Raw genomic sequence first — 23,951 nt, 5'->3', positions numbered from 1 at the left:
ACTGGTGAACAACAAACCTAGACTCCCCCATGCCAGCATCTACACCATAAACATCTGATATGAAAAATAACGGAAATTTTATTGATACATGGATGTCAATATATTACAATAATGACCATGCATACTACGCTTCAATTCTATCTATCTATGCAGCAAACATAAATGCATGCAAAAGTAAAATTGCTTAGCTGAGAAATAGAAGTCATTTTATTTTCCTTATTGCGGAGATAAATGTTAACATTTAAAAGAAAATCATGATACATGGCATTGCTATCTTTCACAGTCTACCCCCAAAATACCCTTTTTGTAGGTTCGGGATCTTTGGAAGTTGAACCAATTCCAGAAATGCTTCCGGTCTTCTTGAAGCTCGATGAACTACAGGACACGGAACAACATCAGAATTATTGAGAAGAGAGAGCAGGAAAAAGGAAAAATAGGGTTAAATATAGTTCAGCCTTATAAACCAAGGATAAAAGTGAATGCCAAGAAATAGTTTCTTCAAAAGATAATGATGTTGTATGTACCTTTGGCTCCTATGGATAGAATTATTCTTCGTTGCTGCAAGATTTTTTACGTCATGACTGTATAAAAATTGAAGTCAACATTCAGTTGGGTATACAAGCTTCGAGATGAATGAGTGCAACACAGAATTACAACAGACAAAATTCCAGTGAAATTCATGATAAAATTAGTTATGCTTTTTCTCTTTCTTTTTTAACTAATTTAACTGATAGGCCCAACTAGTTGATTCAGCCCACCATCAATGCAAGCTAGGCCCAAATGAGACAAACTTTGAGGGTCAAGAACCCTTGGATTGGATATTCCAGGCCGAACAATTTTTCAGTCTTTATCAGGTTCCTTATGACCATCCATGACTGCTTTTTACATGAAAGGGGAGTCTTTGAACTGGTATAAATGGATGCACCACAACCAACAGTTAACAGATTGGCCATCTTTTCTTAGAGTGTTGGAACAGTGCTTTGGACCTTCATCTTATGATAACCACCGGGCAGAGTTAGTTAAACTCCGCCAATATGGTTCAGTCACGAGTATCAACACTGTTTTGAGTCGTTGTCTAATAGGATCAATGGCTTAAGGGAGTTTCTATTGGCCCCCTACAATCCCTCATAATTCCAAGACTATTCCTTTTTGAAAAGCATTACGGTATTGTGTTTCCGTTACACAAAAAGAGGTGCGAATTTTTTGTATAATTCCATTGTGCAAATGCACAATAGAATTGTGATTCCGTTGTGTAACAAATTTGCACCCCCTTTCATGCAACGAAAACACGATGTCGTGATGCTTTTCGGGGAGATAAAAAATATACAACAGAATTACGATTCCGTTGTGTAAGGGGGGTTAAAACATGATAGTACCACAAAAGTGTGATTCCGTTGTACATGTACAACGAAATCACAATTCCGTTGTACATTTTTTTCCTTCGAAAAAAATACAAAACGAAAGTGTGAAATTTCACACAACGGAATCACAATTCCATTCTGCAACAGGTTTTGTTGCAAAATGGAATCACGATTCCATTGTGCATAAACAACACCGAAAATAATGAAATTGTGATTCCACTATGCGAAATTTCACAATAGAATCATGATTTCACTTGACCACGAAAATGAAAAAAAAAAAACAATACCTAGCAAGGTGAAGTGGTAATTGCTCTTGGCTGGTAGGGGCCAAGAGCAATTTTGTTGGGGCCAATAGTAACACCCATGGCTTAAGTGCAAAATTAGAGGAGGCCAAAATCAAAGACTCTAGGGGTATCACTTAACACACCTCATTATTTGCTTTGGTGGACCCCAAGTGCATTACGAATTGGACAATCTGCAAACTCTAAACCTAAAATCCTTAACCACACCATACCCTCCTCTACCTTATCCAACCCACAAACTCTCAAACCCAACTATAGGAAGGAACATAGACCCCAAGGGCTTTATAACAATTGTGATGAAAAGTACATTCCTAACCATTGTTGCCAATCACCAAAATTTTTGCTTATGTTGGATGATGAACCTACCTCCCACATATCTCACCCCTATGGAACCAAAAATTGTACCTGAGCCCAAAATCCTTCACCCACAAAACCTAACTCTCCCCATGTTTACCTTTCCATGCAAGCAATGCAAGCCTTCCCTTCGCCCCATGCCCTCCACTTTCATGGCACAATTTTTGGCCAACAAGTGATGATTTTAGTGGATTCTAGAAGCTCACACAATATAATACAACCCAGTATTGCATCATTCTTATAGCTGCCTATCTCCCCTATACCACCTTTTCTGGTGATGGCAGGGATGATGGCTATTGGCCCAAGATACCATTGGCCGTTTTTTGAGGTGCCTGTTTACTTGCTTCCCATGCATGGGGCAGACTATTGTTTTGGGAATTGATTAGCTTCACTCACTAGGCCCTATAGTTTTGGATTTTTCAATTCCTTGCATGTCATTTTCGTAGGATGAGAAACACATTACCCTTATTGGACTTGCTCCGACACATCCCTCCTTTGTCTCTTAGAAACAAATTTGCTACCTCTTACATACAAATTCCATAGCCACCTCTTACCTTATCCCTTGTTCCCCTACATCCGCCCCAAACACCAACTAACCCTCATCTAACCCTCTTTCCACCCTTTATTCACTCAATTCGCCAAAAAATTTTAAGAACCCCACAACCTTCCCCCATCCTATAACCACGACCATTTCATACCACTATTGCCTAACTCCAAACTCATTAATGTAAAACCCTATAGATACCCAAATGTATAGAAAGAGGCTATGTCATCCATCATTGCTGAAATGCTTATAGAAAGGCTTGTTTATGCTTATAGAAAAGGGTTTTCCAGTTATTGCATGATCATGAATTTTATGCCAAGTTACCTAAGTGTGTATTTGTTGTTTCTTCTATTGCCTATTTGGGTCACACCATTTCAGAAAAGGAGTCAACCCGGATGCAAACAAGGTGGAAGCCATTGTTAATTGGCCTTTTCCTACTTCTCTTATCGCTCTCTGTGGGTTCCTAGGCCTAACAGGTTTCTATCGTCGATTTGTCCGATACTATGTGAACCCAGCCTCGCCTCTCGTGAACATGCTCAAAGTTCCATCCTCATCATCCTTTTGGTAGTCCCAGGTAGTTGAGACAACCTTTACAAAATTAAAAGAGGAAATGATACAAACTCATAATTTACAAAATACAAATGCATAATTTCACTATTCCATTTGACTTGGAGAATAATGCATCTTCTAAGGCCATTGGCACCGTCTTTTTGTAGCAAGGGCATCCTATAGCGTATTTCAGCAAGAAGCAATGTCCTCGATTCAAACTCTAGAGCAACTCAATTGGGCTACCAAGCTACAAGGTTTTGATTATGAGATTCTCTTCGCCTGGGCAAGGAGCATCAAGTTGTAAATGCATTATTCAGATGCCAATCAGAATATTTGGGCAATTGTACATTGGGTTGCCAGTTTCTTCCCCCATTCCTACAATGTTTTTAGAATTAAGAGATTATTATCAGGTCCACTACCAGGGATAAAGCATTTGTGCAAAGTGTAAAACAGATCGAGACATCAAGAATTTTTCCTGATTTCCCATGGATTCATGTTGCACCAAGGGCGAATTCTTATTCCTAATTACCATGTCCATGCACTATAAACTCCTTCAAGAACTTCACCATTCCCCTACAAGAGGGCATTTGGGTCGCAAACCTACTCTTGCATGCATGGCCTCGTCCTTCTTTTGGCTAGGGATGACTTTGGATGTCAAATCCCTTGTGCACTTTTGCACTACCCTACCGGCAAAGTATATGAACCATCAAAAAGCCAAGGCCTCATGCAACCCTTGTCAACACCTAGAAAAGCATGGGATTAGATAAGCATGGACTTTATAACTAGTTTACCTAATTCGAGAGGGCACACGACCATTTGGGTGATTTTATATCGCTTCACTAAATACCTTTTGGGCCTTCCATCTAAGTTCTCAACAACCTCCTTAGCCTCTCATTTTTCCGTTAAGATCTGTTGACTTCATGGCATACCGAAGTCAATTGTGTCGAACCATGACAGCATATTTTTGAGTCACTTTTGGAAAGAGCACTTAAAGTTACAAGGCACAAAACTAAAATTTTTGACGGCGTATCTTAGAGCGACAAACAGACCGAGGTCGTCAATCAGTCATTGGTGGCATACTTGTGTTTCTTCGCAGAAGACTTTTCATCCAAGTGGTTCTCATTTCTCCACTTAACAGAGTTTTGGTACAACTTAGCTAAACAGTCCTCCCTGGGAATGTCCCATTTCAGGCACTATATGGTCACAGCCCTTCAACCATTCTTGATTTTTTACCTTCCCAAACTTCAGCTCCAACTGTGTCACAACTACTACAGGAACATCATCTAGTCCTACGAACCATTCAAGCAAATTTATCAAAAACTAAACAAAGAATGAAGGCAAGAGCAAACACACATAGAGAAGTTTCCTTCGTTTTCGGAGGCTGGGGGTGGTTGAGGATGCAACACTGCTTTCAGATCTCTCTCCGTTCGAGATCGGATTCTAAGCTCAGGCAGGGGTCTTCGGGCCATTACCAGATTCGTCACTGCATTGAAACTGTGGCCTATGAGCTTGCCTTACTGGAGACAACTTGGATTCACCTCGTATCCCATGTCTCCTTCCTTGGATGCTTTGTTGGTCCGATCCACACAACTATACCTTCACTCCCTCTGATTCCCAATGTAGGAGAGGTCACTGAGTCTACACTCCTTGCTTCTACTCACAACATTTCTTCTGACTCTACTACTTTCGTTGCTAAGGGTCTTAGTGACTTGACTACAACACCTAATCCCCAAGTAGTCTTGGGACCCATGCAGAGTCCATCTGAGTCATCTGCAGAAAGCATGATTCGTGTGATTCCATCATCTTCATCGTTCATCAGAAACACACCTCCAATGGGCCAAGGCCAGAATTGGATGCCACTAGCCCTTCTGCTCTTGTCTTTGAGGACAAAGACAAATCTTAATCGGGACGTCAGCCAGTTTATTCGGCCCACTATCAATGCAAGGCCCAAACATGACACTAGGGTTCTTGGATGGCTCAAAGATTTCAAATATTAAAGTGTTGTTTTAAATTTTCCTTGTTAGCTGATCATGAGCTGTCACTAGCTACGAAAACCTTTGTGATGCTGCCACCTAGCATTTTATGAACGTTGTAGCTGGGATATTTATCCATTATGAGTCATAAGAAATAATACAAGGAAAGTATAACAACATAATTTGTAGTTGGTAGCTTTTAGAGTAGCTTTGTTTAACCTAGCCACCTAGGATTCATAGCATAGTCTATCATTAACACAATTGACTCAATATCATTAGGCGGCAAAGGGAAATTTGTAAGTATCATTTGGTGAAATTCTAAGAAAATTTTTCCAACATAGGAACAAAATTATAGTGAGGTAAGAAATTTTATGGATGATAAATAGCTGAATGCAATCGTGTGCATGCTACATGAGATTGCTCACTTTCTTTACTAGATGGAAGTACGGATTGGACTAGAGATTCTTGGAAGCATCAAATAATCATAAAAGAAATGTTACCTCTTTAGAAATTCTATCTTTGCCTTCTTCATTATGTTGCTCTTCACATTTGATACATTGTATCTAGGTCCATTATCTACAACAGACCATCAAAAAGATGAAATAATAAATAAAACCTACAACTTGATCAAATTCAAAATGTACTTAACAAAAGTACAGTAGTTGGAGTGAACTAGAAGGAAACATACATGAAATATTAAAGGGTTAACTCCCCAAAATCTTCTTTTACTTGAAGGTGGAACTTTAGTGCATGTCCTTACTTGCCTACTATGTTTTCCTACGGAGATCCAATACTTGGTAACTACTTGAAACTAAACAGGTTGCAAGAAATATAACTATCCAAGAATTGCTACATTGCTCCTCAGTGTAAAATGAAAGGCTAATAAAATCAAATAAGTAATTAATAGTTATATTAGTATTCTTTTTTTGAAATAAAGCAATCATACAGAAGGAAAAAAACTAATACAAAGAAGGCAAAGGAATAGACCTTCATCTCAAATAAAGCAGAAAAAGCCCCACTAAAACTTAGACAAGCCCCTCTCCCCCAAAACCATAAATACAGAAAAACAAGAACAGTGGACTAGGGTCATACTAGCATCTTCTTTCTTGTACAGTTGCCTGATTCGATCAAGTGCTTCATTCTCAGCCTGAGCCATTTCCTTTCCTTTTGTCTGTGTATAGAATTAGAAGTGAGACTAATCACTCCACACATTTATATATTTATACGATGCAGACTTTAGTATTAATTATGAGAGGAACAGTGAAGAATGAGTAGAGAGAGAAACAGTGGAGAGAGAAACACGGGGTAGGAGAGAGTTAGGACTAGAGGTAGGACAATAGTGAGAGATAGAGTGAGCTTCCGTGTGGACCCTCGCCGGACATACTCCAGCAACAGGGATGGTCAACAGCAAAACTATAAACGAGAAAACTGGAGGGACAAGAAGGATGTTTCATCCTTCTACTTCACAAGATTTTCAGACGACATCATAGAACAGGACCTGCGGTATCGTTTCAGGAAGTGGGGCGATTTGAGGGAGATTTTCATCTCAAAGCAAAAAAATAGGAATGGTAGGAGATACGGGTTCGCTAGATTCAAGGAAGTGAAGGATGCGCATAAGTTAGCTAGGCAACTGGACCAGATTGTCATCGGAGGCTTAAAGTTGTGTATGTTAACATACCTAAATATGGGAAAGACACGGCAATGAAGGCAGCATCACAACTAGTACCAAACAGGCATGAGGGGAAACAGCAAAACGAAGCACCACATCGAGGACAACATCAAGCAACAAGGGGTTCGACATCGTATGTGGTGGTAGTGGCTAGAGACAGGTACAACGCTGGTCAACCCAAGGGATTATACAAGGAGGATACCAAGCGAGCCGAGTCTCGATCATTGCTACACCTTGACATCCCACTGAATGACAAGCAGTGGTTTAGACAAGCATGGGTTGGGCGACTGAAAGACCTGAGGTGGTATGATAGACTCAAAGAAGACCCACTGTGAGACTTTGGAGCAGAAATAACCCCGAAGTACATGGGGGATGATATGGTGTTTCTACTCAGGCTTACGGACGCTACAGCCAAACGCATGGTGAAGGAGGCAATGGAGGAAGAAGATTCCATGTTCTACTCGCTGGAGAAATGGCACCCGAACCTAAGAACGGGGAAAAGATTAACTTGGGTTCATTGCTGGGGCATTCCACTTGTAGCCTGGGATAGGAAGTATATTCAGCAGATTGTGGCTGCAATAGGGGATCTGGTGGATGTTGACGACGTTACAAAGGAGGCTCGAAGGGTGGACCATGCTAGGGTGCTCATTCGTACACCGTGGAGCCCCGCCATCCACCACATCGTAAGTGTCGACATTGGGGGGGAAGCGTACCAAGTGCAGGTAGTGGAGGAACTTAGTCGAAGTCCTGACACGTGTAATTGTTGGCGACGGAGAGAGATGTGGTCGTCAGAGGAAATTGACTCCGACGACAGATGTTTGGGAACACCGATAAAGGACACCACAGGAGCATCCAGCGACGACGAGACACAAGGTATGAAAGGTCATGGGAAAGTAGTTGAACTACGTCGGACACCAAGCGCCGACAAAGCAGGGGCTGAAACCGCCAACGTTGAAGATCCACAGAGTCGCTTTACCCAATGGTCAACCCACCGATGATGGACCATTGGACATTCACTTCGTCCAGTGGACACAACCGTCCAGTCCGACACTAAGTGCAATGGATACCTGCGCTGTCACCAGTGCCTGCCATGTGGCTCGACAGGAACTAACAGAAGGAATACAACACTCACGATTTGAACGAAACCAAAAGAAGGATGGGGAGTAGGTGGGGGTTGTAGAGAAACCCGAGGGGGCAGCAAAGGAGCACAAAAAGGGAAATCAAGAAAATGCCAGTGCAGGTGCCGTGGAAGGGAAGTTCATTTCCGTGGGAAAATTGGCACGTGAGTGCCAGTTGGAAACTGAAGTGGGGTGCAATGGGCTTGGCTTTTCTACCCACACCCCCATTGCTAACAAGACCATGTGCGGAAACAGCCCACAAACAATAAATTCCACCACTAGCAACAATTTTAAATTTTATTCCCGAACAAGGTGGCATCAAAGGCAGAAAACAGTGGGTTGTCTGAAAGAACAACACTTTCTAGTGAATAGACAACAGCAGCAAAGGGCAGAGAATGATAAAGGCGCGTCTCCCAACAATGGACACCTGGGTCAGAAAATAGACATACCAGTTACGCAAGACATACAAAATACAAAACATTTCACTTCTCAGCTAGTGGAGGTAGAAGCTATCTGGAACATGGCTAAGGTGATGGGGATGACAGGTGAAATAGACCAAGAGAGGCTAATCAACAGAATTGAGGAAATGGAGGAAAGGGATTTGAAGGAGGCAGAGAGATTGGGTGCAAGAACACAAAACCCATGAATATTATTTCCTACAATGTAAGGGGTTTAGGGAGGGGGGTAAAATGGGCTGCAATTAGGAGAATAGTCTAGAAAGAAAAAATTGATTTGTTGTGTATTCAAGAGAGTAAGAAAGAAAATATTGACATGAACTTGTGCCAAGCTTTGTGTGTGTGTGTGTGGGGGGGGGGGGGGGAGGCGCAAGGAGGTAGGGTGGGAAATGCAGTCAGCATCAAACACAGCAGGCGGGTTATTGTGTATATGGAGTGAAGAAGCTTTCAAATTACAAAGCAAAGTCATAGGCAATGGCTTCATCTTGTTGGTAGGCCAATGGCTTAAGGAAGCTCAGCAAGTCCATATTGTAAACATTTATTCACCATGTGATGTTCAGAGCAAGAGAAGTCTATGGGAGAACATAAAACAACTGAAAAGTTCACATAATGGAGGATTGTGGTGCATTCTGGGGGATTTCAACAATGTCAGAAACCCTTCAGAAAGGCTAGGCAGCTGTCACAGAGGAGAGGGGGATAATAGTATAAAGGAGTTTAATGAGTGGATGGAAGAATTGGAGGTAGAGGATGCACCATGGATGGGAAGAAAGTTCACTTGGTATAAACCAAATGGATCAGCCAAAAGCAAGATTGATAGATTTCTAGTGTCACCTGATTGGATTACCAAATGGCCTGCAACCACACAGTGCACCTTGGACAGAAATTTCTCAGATCATTGTCCGATTATCCTTAGGTCGAAATTTATTGATTGGGGACCCAAACCTTTTAGGGTTCTGGATTCTTGGCTTATAGACAGTTCCTTTATTGGAGTTGTGCATGATTGCTGGACATCTACCCAACAAAGTGGATGGGGGGGCTATGTACTCAAAGAAAAAATAAAACGACACAAAAATAGATTGAAGATATGGAATAAAGAGCAATATGGGGACACATACAAGGTAAAGCAGATCCAGGATGAGCTAAGCAATCTTGAAGAGATGACAATGGATAGGCAACTATCACCCTAAGAGGTAATTTTCAGAAAGCAGCTACAGGAAAAACTGTGGGTGACTTCCCACTCACATGAGTCCTTACTAAGGAAAAAAGCAAGCACAAGATGGATTAAGGAGGGCGATTGCAACTCAAGGTACTTCCACCTCATGATCAATGAGTCTTGCAGAAGCAGTCTATTGAAAGGAATCAGGATTGAAGGATCCTAGGTTGACGAACCTCATAAGGTGAAAGAGGCAGTTAGAGAGTTCTTTCTACATAGATTTCAAGAGCCAGAGCCACTCAGACCAACACTTGATGGAGTACAATTCCAGGAAATTAACCATCATCAGAATGATTCACTAATAGCAAGATTTAAGGAGGAGGTAAAAGAGGCGGTTTGGGAGCGTGGAAGTGAGAAAAGTCCGGGTCCAGATGGCCTCAATTTCAAGTTCATTAAGAAGTTCTGGCAAACCCTCAAGCCTGACATCATTCGTTTCCTAGATGAATTTTATGTGAATGGGATCTTCCCGAAGGGTTGCAATGAGTCGTTCATAGCATTAATCCCTAAGGTATCTGATCCACAAAGATTGTTGGATTACAGACCTATTTCATTAATAGGCTGTATATACAAGATCGTCAGCAAGCTATTGGCCAAAAGATTAAAGAAGGTGATGTCGTCCATTATAGATGGAAGACAATCAGCGTTCATAGAAGGTAGACACTTATTACATGGAGTGCTAGTAACAAATGAGGTGGTGGAGGAGGCTAAGAGAAAGCAAAAGTCATGCCTTGTGTTCAAAGTAGACTATGAGAAGGCATACGACTCAGTCTCATGGAATTTTTTATTCTATATGATGAGAAGGATGGGTTTTTGTCCTAGATGAATCAAATGGATTGAGGGTTGCTTATCATCTGCGTCTGTTTCGATTCTGGTGAACAAGAGTCCAACGGCAGAGTTCACCCCCCAAAGAGGTCTGAGGCAAGGAGAACCAATGGCGCCTTTTCTTTTCAATATTGCTGCTGAAGGTCTAAGTGGAATGATGAGGGAAGCCATTGATAAGAAACTGTATACAGGCTTTGCAGATGGCAGAGACAAAGTGGATGTTTCCATTCTACAGTATGCGGATGATACCATATTTTTCGGTGAGGCGTCAATGGAGAATTACCATAGCAATCAAAGTCATTTTAAGGACATTTGAAATGGTGTCAGGTCTTAAAATCAACTTTGCAAAAAGCAGCTTTGGAGTAATTGGTATGCTGGAGTCATGGAAGCAAAATGCAGCCAAGTACTTGAATTGTAGTTTGTTGGCCATTCCTTTTGTCTACTTGGGGATACCTATTGGGGAAAACCCAAGGAGGTGTCAATTGTGGGATCCAATCATTCATAAGTGTGAGAGGAAACTAGCAAAATGGAAACAGAGACATATATCTTTTGGGGGGAGAGTCACTCTTATTCAGTCAATCCTAACTTCTATTCTAATTTATTTTTTTATCATTTTTCAGGATTCCCAGAAGGGTGGCGGACAAGTTGTTATGCATACAAAGAAGGTTTCCTTGGGGTGGAGGAGCCGACCAACACAAGATTGCATGGGTTAAGTGGGAGACAATGTGCCTCCCTAAAGACAAAGGAGGTTTGGGAATCAAGGACATCAACAAATTCAATCTTGCATTGCTTACCAAATGGAAGTGTGACCTATTCAATCATGGTGGAGAGCTATGGGCAAGGGTTTGGGAATCAAAGTATGGCGGTTGGAGGGGCCTTGATGAAGCATCATGTGATAGTCACGTTTCGTTATGGTGGAGAGATCTAAAATTAGCTATTCACAATCCGCAACATGAGACCGCTTTACAGGGAGGAATAATATGGAAGGTGGGGAGTGGTGACAAGATCAAATTTTGGGAGGACAGGTGGCTTGATGGTGACACAACATTACTTGCAAAATATCATAGGTTGTATCAAATCTCATGCCAACAGAATTAGACCATTCAGGAGATGGGAGCCCAAGAGGTTAATGGATGGGAGTGAAAATTCAACTAGAGAAGACACCTGTTCGAGAGTGAGTTTGACATGGCTGATTGCATCCTTAATGACGAGAATGGAGGCATTATTCAACCCCATAGAAGGGATGCTTGGATTTGGAAATCAGACCCGAGTGAACAATATTCAATAAGAAGTGCCTACGATGTGTTGAGATGAGAGGATTTTGAGGGGGACGATGTGAAGGTGTTAGAAGAATTATGGAAGCTAAGGATCCCACCTAAATTTGTTGTTTTTGCATGGAGATTACTTAAAGAAAGATTGTCATCAAAAAAGAATTTGATAAGGAGAAAGGTGGAAATCACTGATATGTCATGCCCATTTTGCAGGAACTCCGAGGAAAATGAAGCACACTCATTTTTTCTCTGTGACAAAATTCTCACTTTATGGTAGGAATCGATGCCGTGGGTGAGCATTCAAGGCGCTTCCCGCTGAATCCAAGGCTGCATTTCTCCCAGCATGTGAATTGTTTGGCCAAGGGTATTAGGGATATCAGATGGAGGTATTGGTGGCTGGCCCTTACAAGGGCAATGTGGCAGCAGAGGAACAATATAATTTTTTCAAATGAAACTTTTGATGGCAACAAGGTGATGGAGGATGCTATTTTTACACTATGGACGTGGTTGAAGGGTTTTGAGAAGGACTTTGATCTTCCCTACAGCCATTGGTCATCTAACATGTCATTGACTTTTGTTTATTAGGCGGGGGTAGTAAGTACAGGAACGGGTAGCGCTTTAACAATGTATTCACCCAGCTATTGGTTCCTGTCGAGACTGATTATAGTCTGATTTTGGAACCAACTCTCTACCTGACTACCTCACCCGTGAATTTTTACAGAAAATTCCCGATGCCTCCTAAGGTGTCTAGTTCCTCCGGCAGAGGAGGAAGATCCAGTACAAAAGGTAAAGAGGTTCTACTGGCTCTACCAGAGCCAATAACCAAAAAGGCAACTACAACATCTTCTGGGTCACCTACCCAGACTGGGTCATCAACCCAGAAAGGAAAACATGAAGGGTCATTGACCCAGACAACTACCGTCAAATCTGAGTCATCAACTCAGGAATCCCCAAAAACCAACAACAACCAAACAGACCGTGGCTGACTATGCCTAGTCAATACAAACTCTCTTGGCCTTAGAGGATATAGGCCTCACCAAAATACCAAAATTAGCCAAAAAGACCTGGGCAGAAATGGCCTCAGAATCAGACGACGATTCTGAAACAGACCTGCAAAAACAAATCCAAAAAGCCAAACAGACCAAAACTGTTTGTAACCAAAAACCAAGCCAATCGTTAACTCAACAAGAATCAACGTCACAACCCGGTAACAGTTACATTTCAAAAAACAAATTTTTCAATGTTTTACAAATGGAACCAGAATACTGGGACAAGAATCCTTTCAAAGCAACCGCCAAAGTATTCCCCCCAGGATTCCATTACAGGCCAATAGCCACAAACAAAACCCGCAAATTCTACGAATTCATTCTAATAGATACAAACTCAGTATCTATTAAACACTTCAAAGACCCCAAAGATCCAAATCTAAATACCCATTCCACAATCCAAATCTTGAAGGTTATGCAGCCACGACATTATGGCTCAAACTTAAACCAACCCAAAAAGTTTTCTGCACCATTTGACCCTGCAGGATATAATTATTGGGATTACATTGACGCCTGGACCAATGTGTTCTGGCATCAAAATAGTAAATTCAAGCATTCATGGCTGATTTACTTCAAAAATAATATTGCGTATAATTTTCCAAATTGGTTCCTCCAATGGTGGAACTACTTCGGACCAATTCCACAAATATTTCCAGAAGAAGTCCAACAGGGATTCCAACAATTCAACAAGCTCTATAATAGCAAGGAATCATGTATTCCGGCAGATTTAAAGTACTTTTTCAGTTTTGCCTTGTCATGGATCTTTTCATGGCAATACAGATACGGAAAAACTGAAAACAGCAAGCAATATCCACCGTTACAGAGACACGCTTTTGTAAAATGGTGGTCACAGAGCCTGATGGGGAAGTAGGAATACTGTCTGTAAGGACATATGTTAACAAATTTTATGGATCTGGAACTAAAAGTCTTGTATAGTACATGTAATATTTTACTTTGATTTCTACAGTAAGTGTTTGAACAGTACTTCCTGGAAGTACAACAGTCTAATATTTTAGTTGAATGGTACTGTAGCAGTAAGACCCGTGTTGGATAAAGGGCAGTAAGGCTAAGGTGTACTATTTAACCAAAATATCAAGACATAATACACTGGTGGCTATAGGATTGCCGTTCAAACTATTTTTCAAAAAAAAAAATAGTTTTTCTTAAAAATAATTCAGATCCCGAAAAATTTTGTGACATATTTACTTACGGAGATATTTCTATGGAACCAAATGAGGGCAAAGATATTAGAGAATATTATAATCATGTCTAGACTATTACGATCTTTTTCCCGTATCTCTTTTCGCTCAAACTCCTCCTCATTATCCTCTTCAAGAAACTCCAATTTATTAAATGATCAAGACAACCAGACCCAAGAGGTCGCCCCAAAACACAATCTCTTCGATGAGGAAGTCCGATTCGAAGATATCAATCAAAACATGGATGACTGGAACATTCCAGAAATCCCTCAGGATCAACTATACGTTCCTGAAACAATAAAGGACAAACACAACTTTGATTACATAATCAAAACAGTAGAAAACAATATTCCTCTAGGACAAGATGTAGGGGAAGAATTTCATTTGCTTTCAAAAAATTCAATTTATGAACATAGCCGTAAGTATAAATATCTACACATCGGTTGTGTAGAAGTAGCCATCAAGCCCTTAATTGATATGGGTATAGATGCAGCAGTTTTAATGTGTCTAAGAGACATTAGGCATAATCAATTTGAAGACTCCCTAATTGGAACAGTCGAAACCAGCCTAGGACAAGGTCCAATATATTTTAACTGTTATCCAAACAAAACAGTGAGTCTGATGGACAGAAACATTCTTGACTCTCTGTTCTTAAACATCCACTTTCATGGCCTTGACATGAAAGAAGGATCAATCCCAGCAGCCTTAATATATAGGATCCAGTACAAGGTCATGAATACTTGTGCATCTAGAGTCCTGTTAAAACCTCAAAAAAGAGAAACAACTTTGTTTATCACTGATATGACAAAGGCTAACGTTTCTCTTCCGAGAAAAATAAAATGGGATGAAGTAACTCTTCCCGAAAGATGGGTTATGGATAAGGCAACACCGTCTATTCCCCGACCCGCTCCAACCATAGAGCATATTAAGCAAGATAACTTCGGAAAGGTAGAGATAACCTTCAATAGGAGAAATTCTTTTTCATCAAGGATAGAAGCCTCTAGGTCTGAATATGAGTCAGCCAGAAGGTCTTTTTCGGTTAGAACCCGTTCAATTCCAGTAGGACTAACCAAATCTGAGTCACATAACCAGTTCCCTACTGTAAACCTCCAAGGATTAGACACTACTTCTAGCATACCTAGAACAACTTACAACCAAGAACAAGAGGACGACCAAAAGTCGATCCAATCCCCAACATACTCTTCTATGGAACCTTATGATGTTATCTAACAACTTTAGCATTGATAAGGAAACCCTTAGGAAAGATTTCTATTCTCCGGAGAATGAACCTCAAAGGAGATGGTTTTTCCAACATTACAAGGGTACAAACAGAAAACAAATCCAAGACAAGTTCTACGAATTTGTCGAAAGAGTCAAGATTAATGTCCTTTTCTTTGATTGGTTTCATGCTTATGCTATCAGAAAGGATATAGATTACCCTTGGAAACAAGACATCATAGGTGATCCAACAACAAATGTCATAACAAATTGGCAAGTGAAGGATGGTGAGTTAATCCAATCGAAATTACCTCCCACGACACAATATCAACTACCAAATATCAAAGACAGTAACAATAAACCTGCCATGGCAATTCCATTCAAGACAAAAGATGTCAACGAGGAAGTAACCTCTAAAGACATTAAAAGCCTAATGGAACAGGCAAATTATACCAATAAATACTTACAAGCTTTAGGAGAAACCATTAAAACTAAGGTAGTTCCTAAACAAAAATCAATTGAGGAAGCTTCGCCAAGTGTCCCCATTGAAAAACCTTTATTCAAACCTTTCAAAGTTAGTGAGAAGGCTAAACGAAAAATTAGGGAACTTAGAAAAACTAAATCCTTAATTGAAGGCGTAGGTGACAATCATAGTGAATTACTAAACAAGATTGGTTGTTTGCTTAAGGTCATTCTAGATACTCCCCAAGCTTCGGAAAATACTTCCAAAATGGTAACAAGAAGTACCTCCAAATTAATTAATGTTATTAATGAAGATAGTGACCAAAATTCAGATAACACAACTGAGGCAAGACCTTGGGCTCTTGCTTTTCCGGATTTTTTGTTGACATAAAAAGTCGCACAAGACCTTGGGCTCTTGCTTTTTCGGATTAGGCCTTTATCAAGCAAATCCTTGATTTCCTTTTGATAGTATTGAAGAAGTTCTTCATTCATTTGGATTGGTCTGGCTTTTGTGGGAATTTGTTTTTCCCTAAAGTCTTTCTCATAGGGGAGATCAACAATATGTTTCTTTCTGTCCCAAAATGCATGTGACAATTCAAAACAGACAGTTGATTCAATATGATTTAATAAAGATTGAATTTTTTTCTTTTACTTGGGGTTTTCCTAGTTGTATCTGAATATTATTAAAAGATACTTCTTCTTTTAAGAAGTTAATTTGATTAATCTTATTTTCTATAAGATTTATATTTCTGGAAATTGGTTTAGTAGAAAAATTAAATATAATCTTTCTTCCTAAATAATTTGTGGTTATTCCTTCATTAGATATTTGGATGGGAAACAGGGCTCTAATGAAGGGCGTTCCTAAGATTACTTCATTCTTAAGGTTTTTTACCAGAAGGAAGTTTGTGTTAATCCTAAGACCTTGGTTTTCAATGATTGCATTTGATAGCTTAAAATTAATTTTTAATTTTGAGCCGTTTGCCGTACTTAATTTTTCTGAGGTTTTCTCAAAGAATTTTGTAGGAATTAATCCTTCTAAAATGCAGTTTGAATCAGCCCCTGTGTCAAATAGGGCCATTGTTTCTAAAACGAAATCATTAATAATTATTTTTATGTTTATGTAAAATTTTTGGATTTTAATCTTGTTGATTAATCCCATAAACATATCATCTTCTAAATTTTTTGGTTGATTTTCTTCACTGTTGTTGGCACTTTCAGAATCACTATCTTCCTCAAGCTGAGAAAGAATGATCTGATGAATTTCTTGTTGTTGACGAAGTTCTTTTACCTCTCTTTTTAGATTGTTTATCTCTGTTTGGAGATCTTGGATTGTCGTTGGTTTGGTTGAAGAATTTTCTAATCTCTTGAGTATGTTACTTACATCAAATTTGTTGTTCGTGATAAAATCCTTTTGTCTAGGTTTTACCTCTAATGTTTTCTTGAGTTTTTCCAGGAAAACCTTCTTTTCCTGGGGGTCAGGTATGGAATTGATTGCTTCAAACAAGAGATCTTGTTCTCTCGTTAGAGTATTGATTTGCCCATCATCATCTGTTGATGATAGTTGGTCATCTTGTTGGATTAGGTTTAGGTTTCATCGGAAAGCACGGAGGATGAAGTTTATGTTTCTGTTTCCTCCTCCGAGGTTTCTATAGGCAAATTGTTTATTTGCTCTTCAATTGAGGGTTCTAGGTTAAGGTTTCTTAACTTCTTTTTTAGTCTACAATATTTGCTAATGTGGCCTTGTTTTCCACAATTGTAGCACGTTATTTTTGGTTTTATTTTTTGTTTAGGATTTTCCATTTCTCTACTGGTTGAGGGTTTTTGAGAGTATCTTCGTTTTGAAAATCTTCTTCTATTGGCTGGCTTATGATCCTGGGCTTCTTTCCTAGAGGTTCGTTTTTTCTTTTGTTTTGGACAGGCTGGTAAGCCAAATTGTTCGCAGAAGGAACCTAAATCCCTCTTTGTTTGAGCTTTTTCTTTGGCTAATTGCCTCTGAATCTTGTCGTCCTGGCAGATTTTTAAGGCTACCTTTTGGACATAGGAAATTAATTGACCATAGCTTAAATTTTCATATGGAATGTCTCCATTGACAGATTGACTACGGATTTTATCTCTAACTTTGTCTCCTAATGATCTGGGAAGACCGACTAGAAATTTTTCTTTCCAAAAAGGTTGTTGACTATCTTCTCTTGTGTAAACCCTAGTTAGGAAAGTATCTCTATACCACCTAAAATCTGCTAAGGTTCTACACTTAAGATTTGATAATAATTCTGCAGACCTGTCTTTCCACAAGGATGGGTCTCCAATGAAATGTTGGGCTATTGTAAAAATTAACGTGTTAACAGCGTCAGGAATCTCTTTATCATCGTCATTAGTAATGACTTTTCCATTGAGATCCGTCTTAACTGCGTTGTAAATTTTTGATTTCTCCTCATTAGTGAGATAATTATCCCACCATCATTTTAGTTGTCCAGAAAATCCTACCACTAAGATATCTATAATGGTTTCTTCCGAACATTCATGGGAGGTTTGGTAAGCCGTGGCTACCATGGTCATATGTTGGAGTGTATTCATGATGTTATACTCCGTTTGTGCATCTATGTTCCATTCATAGATGTTATTTGCACTAAAACTTTTGAAATTGTTTTCACCTCTTTCTTCTAATAGAAGGTCAGGGGCAGTTGGACGTTGATAATATAATTTGGAGGGGGTTTTCCAGTGTTTGGAGTTTAATGGATTTATATTCTTTTCTGACACTGATTCTATCTCAGTTGTGTTATCTGAATTTTGGTCACTATCTTCATTAATAACATTAATTAATTTGGAGGTACTTCTTGTTACCATTTTGGAAGTATTTTCCGAAGCTTGGGGAGTATCTGGAATGACCTTAAGCAAACAACCAATCTTGTTTAGTAATTCGCTATGATTGTCACCTACGCCTTCAATTAAGGATTTAGTTTTTCTAAGTTCCCTAATTTTTCGTTTAGCCTTCTCACTAACTTTGAAAGGTTTGAATAAAGGTTTTTCAATGGGGACACTTGGCGAAGCTTCCTCAATTGATTTTTGTTTAGGAACTACCTTAGTTTTAATGGTTTCTCCTAAAGCTTGTAAGTATTTATTGGTATAATTTGCCTGTTCCATTAGGCTTTTAATGTCTTTAGAGGTTACTTCCTCGTTGACATCTTTTGTCTTGAATGGAATTGCCATGGCAGGTTTATTGTTACTGTCTTTGATATTTGGTAGTTGATATTGTGTCGTGGGAGGTAATTTCGATTGGATTAACTCACCATCCTTCACTTGCCAATTTGTTATGACATTTGTTGTTGGATCACCTATGATGTCTTGTTTCCAAGGGTAATCTATATCCTTTCTGATAGCATAAGCATGAAACCAATCAAAGAAAAGGACATTAATCTTGACTCTTTCGACAAATTCGTAGAACTTGTCTTGGATTTGTTTTCTGTTTGTACCCTTGTAATGTTGGAAAAATCATCTCCTTTGAGGTTCATTCTCCGGAGAATAGAAATCTTTCCTAAGGGTTTCCTTATCAATGCTAAAGTTGTTAGATAACATCATAAGGTTCCATAGAAGAGTATGTTGGGGATTGGATCGACTTTTGGTCGTCCTCTTGTTCTTGGTTGTAAGTTGTTCTAGGTATGCTAGAAGTAGTGTCTAATCCTTGGAGGTTTACAGTAGGGAACTGGTTATGTGACTCAGATTTGGTTAGTCCTACTGGAATTGAACGGGTTCTAACCGAAAAAGACCTTCTGGCTGACTCATATTCAGACCTAGAGGCTTCTATCCTTGATGAAAAAGAATTTCTCCTATTGAAGGTTATCTCTACCTTTCCGAAGTTATCTTGCTTAATATGCTCTATGGTTGGAGCGGGTCGGGGAATAGACGGTGTTGCCTTATCCATAACCCATCTTTCGGGAAGAGTTACTTCATCCCATTTTATTTTTCTCGGAAGAGAAACGTTAGCCTTTGTCATATCAGTGATAAACAAAGTTGTTTCTCTTTTTTGAGGTTTTAACAGGACTCTAGATGCACAAGTATTCATGACCTTGTACTGGATCCTATATATTAAGGCTGCTGGGATTGATCCTTCTTTCATGTCAATGCCATGAAAGTGGATGTTTAAGAACAGAGAGTCAAGAATGTTTCTGTCCATCAGACTCACTGTTTTGTTTGGATAACAGTTAAAATATATTGGACCTTGTCCTAGGCTGGTTTCGACTGTTCCAATTAGGGAGTCTTCAAATTGATTATGCCTAATGTCTCTTAGACACATTAAAACTGCTGCATCTATACCCATATCAATTAAGGGCTTGATGGCTACTTCTACACAACCGATGTGTAGATATTTATACTTACGGCTATGTTCATAAATTGAATTTTTTGAAAGCAAATGAAATTCTTCCCCTACATCTTGTCCTAGAGGAATATTGTTTTCTACTGTTTTGATTATGTAATCAAAGTTGTGTTTGTCCTTTATTGTTTCAGGAACGTATAGTTGATCCTGAGGGATTTCTGGAATGTTCCAGTCATCCATGTTTTGATTGATATCTTCGAATCGGACTTCCTCATCGAAGAGATTGTGTTTTGGGGCGACCTCTTGGGTTTGGTTGTCTTGATCATTTAATAAATTGGAGTTTCTTGAAGAGGATAATGAGGAGGGGTTTGAGCGAAAAGAGATACGGGAAAAAGATCGTAATAGTCTAGACATGATTATAATATTCTCTAATATCTTTGCCCTCATTTGGTTCCATAGAAATATCTCCGTAAGTAAATATGTCACAAAATTTTTCTGGATCTGAATTATTTTTAAGAAAAACTTTTTTTTTTTTTTGAAAAATAGTTTGAACGGCAATCCTATAGCCACCAGTGTATTATGTCTTGATATTTTGGTTAAACAGTACACCTTAGCCTTATTGCCCTTTATCCAACACGGGTCTTACTGCTACAGTACCATTCAACTAAAATATTAGACTGCTGTACTTCCAGGAAGTACTGTTCAAACACTTACTGTACAAATCAAAGTAAAATATTACATGTACTATACAAGACTTTAGTTCCAGATCCATAAAATTTGTTAACATATGTCCTTACGGACAGTATTCCTACTTCCCCATCAGGCTCTGATACCAGAGATCAGCGATAATGAAAGATGGGAAGTAAGATCAGCGGATGAAGTAGGAATCCTAGAAATTTGTTAACATATAAAAGTTATCTTTGCCGATAAAAAAAAATTATGAGAGGAACCATTCCCTGAATTAATAATCAACTGAGTCAGTAATAGCTAATACCACTCATTATACATACACGCTTAATTCAAACTAGTTGTATGGATGTTATCTTGTTAACACAACTGATAATTACTGTTTTTTTGGTAGCGATAATGAAAGAAACAGAAATTAAATCTAATATTTCTCTTTCATTTAAATTAACTGAGGCTTAAATGAAAAAACCAAAGTCAAAACAGCAAAGCAAATAAAAAAAAAGTTACCTCAAACAATTGCATCCATCTAAAAGACACTCTTTTTTCTTTCATCCTCTTAATCACTTCATCAGTGCTATTTGTGCCAAACTGTTTCTCAAAGAACTTTTTCCACAACTTATCAGTTACAGGGCTGAGATCTCTTCCCTGATAAAGCACACCAATCAAGCATATTAGATAACCATTTTATTCTAGTTCTAACTTCATTCTCATTTAACAAAACAACCAAGCCTATCTTACCTTGGTGGACTTCTCCACATGCATCAACTGGTCAGCTGTGCAATGCGGCAAAATTTGCTCGAGCATATGTTGGTCAAAAGAACCAACATTTCCAAGATACCTTACATTATGTATTACTTTCTGAACACAAAGGTCAACCAGGGTTGGGGTTGGCCTCTTGTGTGCACGTATTTGATCTCTTCTCATCATAGTGACATTGATCACCAAGAAAGCAACACAACAATCAAAATTTCATTAAGAAAAACAAACCATCAAAACTAACTAAATTCAGCTGATATGCATAATTTTTCCAATTTTCTATTTCTAAGTAAGCTTAGCCTCACATTATCACATAGCCAAGAAAATAATAATTACTAAAATACCACCCTTTCTTTTTCGGTACATGAATTAGTAGTTAAAATCAACAACAATAATGATAAAATTTAATTAGTATATGTTGACTTTCGATCACAGATTGTTATGTATGACAACTGACAAGTTTGTTGATTTTTTAATAATTACTTAAAGAGTTACACCTAAGACAATTTTTTATTGAATGGCATAATAAAAATTATTACACTGACGATCTATATATATATATATATATATATATATATATATATTAAACTACTACTACCACTATTAAACAATGAACATTTCTATTTTGCACTTTAACCTTTGGTTAAAAGTTAAAAAATGTTATTTTGAAAATTATCTTCATTTAGTATCCCAGAAGAAATTGTCAAATTATTTGAGTAGTTGACTCCTCACCCATTTGCATATAAAAGATTAATCAAACAATACAATAAAAAATGGGTTGTTTTGAAAATAAATGAATTGCTGGTTGTACGCCACAACAACCACCTGAGCTATGCCTATGAAGAAAACACTATCGAATTGATCAATTCGATTCAGTAAAAAAATAACTGAAAATTGGAACTTGATCGTATTAACATTCAATTTTATTAATATGTATTTTGGAACTTTTTCCCCATGTTGCAGATATTTTGAAAAAACAGAAGATCTATAAGGTTCTTCCCCATGTTGCAGATATTTTGGTTATTTATAGAAAAAAAAAAAAAAAAACAAGGCCTTCCCACGATCCCCTAATTCCCAATTAAAATCCATCAAAAGGGAAATTTAAAAAGAAATCGAATATTAATTTAAAAATTAAAAGAAAAGAAAATGGAACACAGATCATCGAGATAATCGAAACAGAAGCTAAAATCATTAAAACACAGATCGAAAAAATTTCGATGTGCTTACAGATTCGATCGAAACAACGAAGGTGGATCCGAGAGAAGGGACAGTAACATTGACGAATCGAAGTCACGAACGAAACGAAGGTAGAGTGAGAAAGAAAGAGAGTCGACAACGGTTGCAAGAAGAGGAGGAGGACAGGCGCGTGAGTCCCACTCGCTTTGTTTTTTCTCGGAGCCGAAAATGCTAACATGCGCCCGGAGGGGGTAGTGTCGTGTCAATGTGTAGTGGCACCAATAAATATTCGTGTGGCGCGTTTTTTTAACAGCCTTGCATTCTTTTTTATTTTTTTAATATGTATTTTTTTAAAATCATCTATTTGATCTTTCATTTTTATTTTTATTTTTTTATAATTTTATTTTTTTAAAACTTTATTTATCATTTATTTTATTTAATTTGGTCACTTAATCTATTTAAAATTGATTTCGTTAATCATTCATAAATAAATTATTTTAGTTCAATTTCTCCCTATTTTTTGCTTTATTTTAAAAAAAATAATTTTTAAATGATTAATAATGTCAATTTTAAATGGGTCGTAGAACTAAACTGGATAAAAAAAAAAAAGATAAATGACTAAAATAAACTTTTTAAAAGATAAAGTCTTAACTGAATAAAAAAAATAGGTAAATGACCAAATTGAACTATTTAAAGGATAATAGTTTGATCATGCAATTTGGTGTAAAATATTTTTTACCTAGATTTACCAATTACATGTAAATGATCACCATTATACAATTGATTAAATATTACAATGATCGATTTCAAATAAATAGTAAAAAAAGGAAAATAATTAATTAACATAAAATAATAAGGAATTCCGTTAAGAAAAAGAAGAGAAGTACATATGGATAGCTAGTTATATCACAACCTCAAACTTGAGGGACTAGCCACTCATGGTTAAAGCAAAACTAGAATCCTCTATGTTTCCAACTGCTATTTTCCTCCCAAGGGTAGGTTCTTACGGGTTACTCACCTATCTGCCCTAGCGGGGATATAGTGAAAGAAGTTTTGAGAATTCAAGAGAAGGTCAGAACAAGACGAGTTGTTTCTAATTAATGATATAAACATAGACATATCAATCGGCATGAACGATGATCACGATTCGTCCTAGTTGTGGTTCCCACGCTCTTCAACTCTCAAAAGCCCTCCAGGTTCTCTCAAATTTGTAAAAAGATAAGAATAAAATTAAAGATTTTTCCCCCTAAAAGAGAGAGGCTTCATTCCTTATTTATAATATTCTGATCATGCAAAATTATCATAGTCATACAAAATTACCATGATTGTGGCCTTCTGATAGCTCCCAAGATTCATGATATTTAGCTCTTTTTACATGAAACCTCTTAAGCACTTGTGTTTTATAAACTTACATTAAACCGTGAGTTTTTCCAAATAAAATTTATCAAAATGTATGAATATAAC

At 38.2% G+C, this 23,951-nt stretch overlaps 1 pseudogene; it reads right to left on the bottom strand.

The window, feature by feature from the left end:
- Nucleotides 1–55: 55 nt before the first annotated feature.
- Nucleotides 56–22,710, bottom strand: LOC114394990 (annotated as a pseudogene).
- Between the last annotated feature and the right edge of the window lie 1,241 nt (nt 22,711–23,951).

This window comes from Glycine soja, chromosome 18 (genome assembly GCF_004193775.1).
Source record: "Glycine soja cultivar W05 chromosome 18, ASM419377v2, whole genome shotgun sequence".
Taxonomy (NCBI): Eukaryota; Viridiplantae; Streptophyta; class Magnoliopsida; order Fabales; family Fabaceae; genus Glycine; species Glycine soja.
The sequence above is the reverse complement of the archived record's forward strand: the minus strand, read 5'-3'. Positions and strand labels throughout refer to the sequence as shown.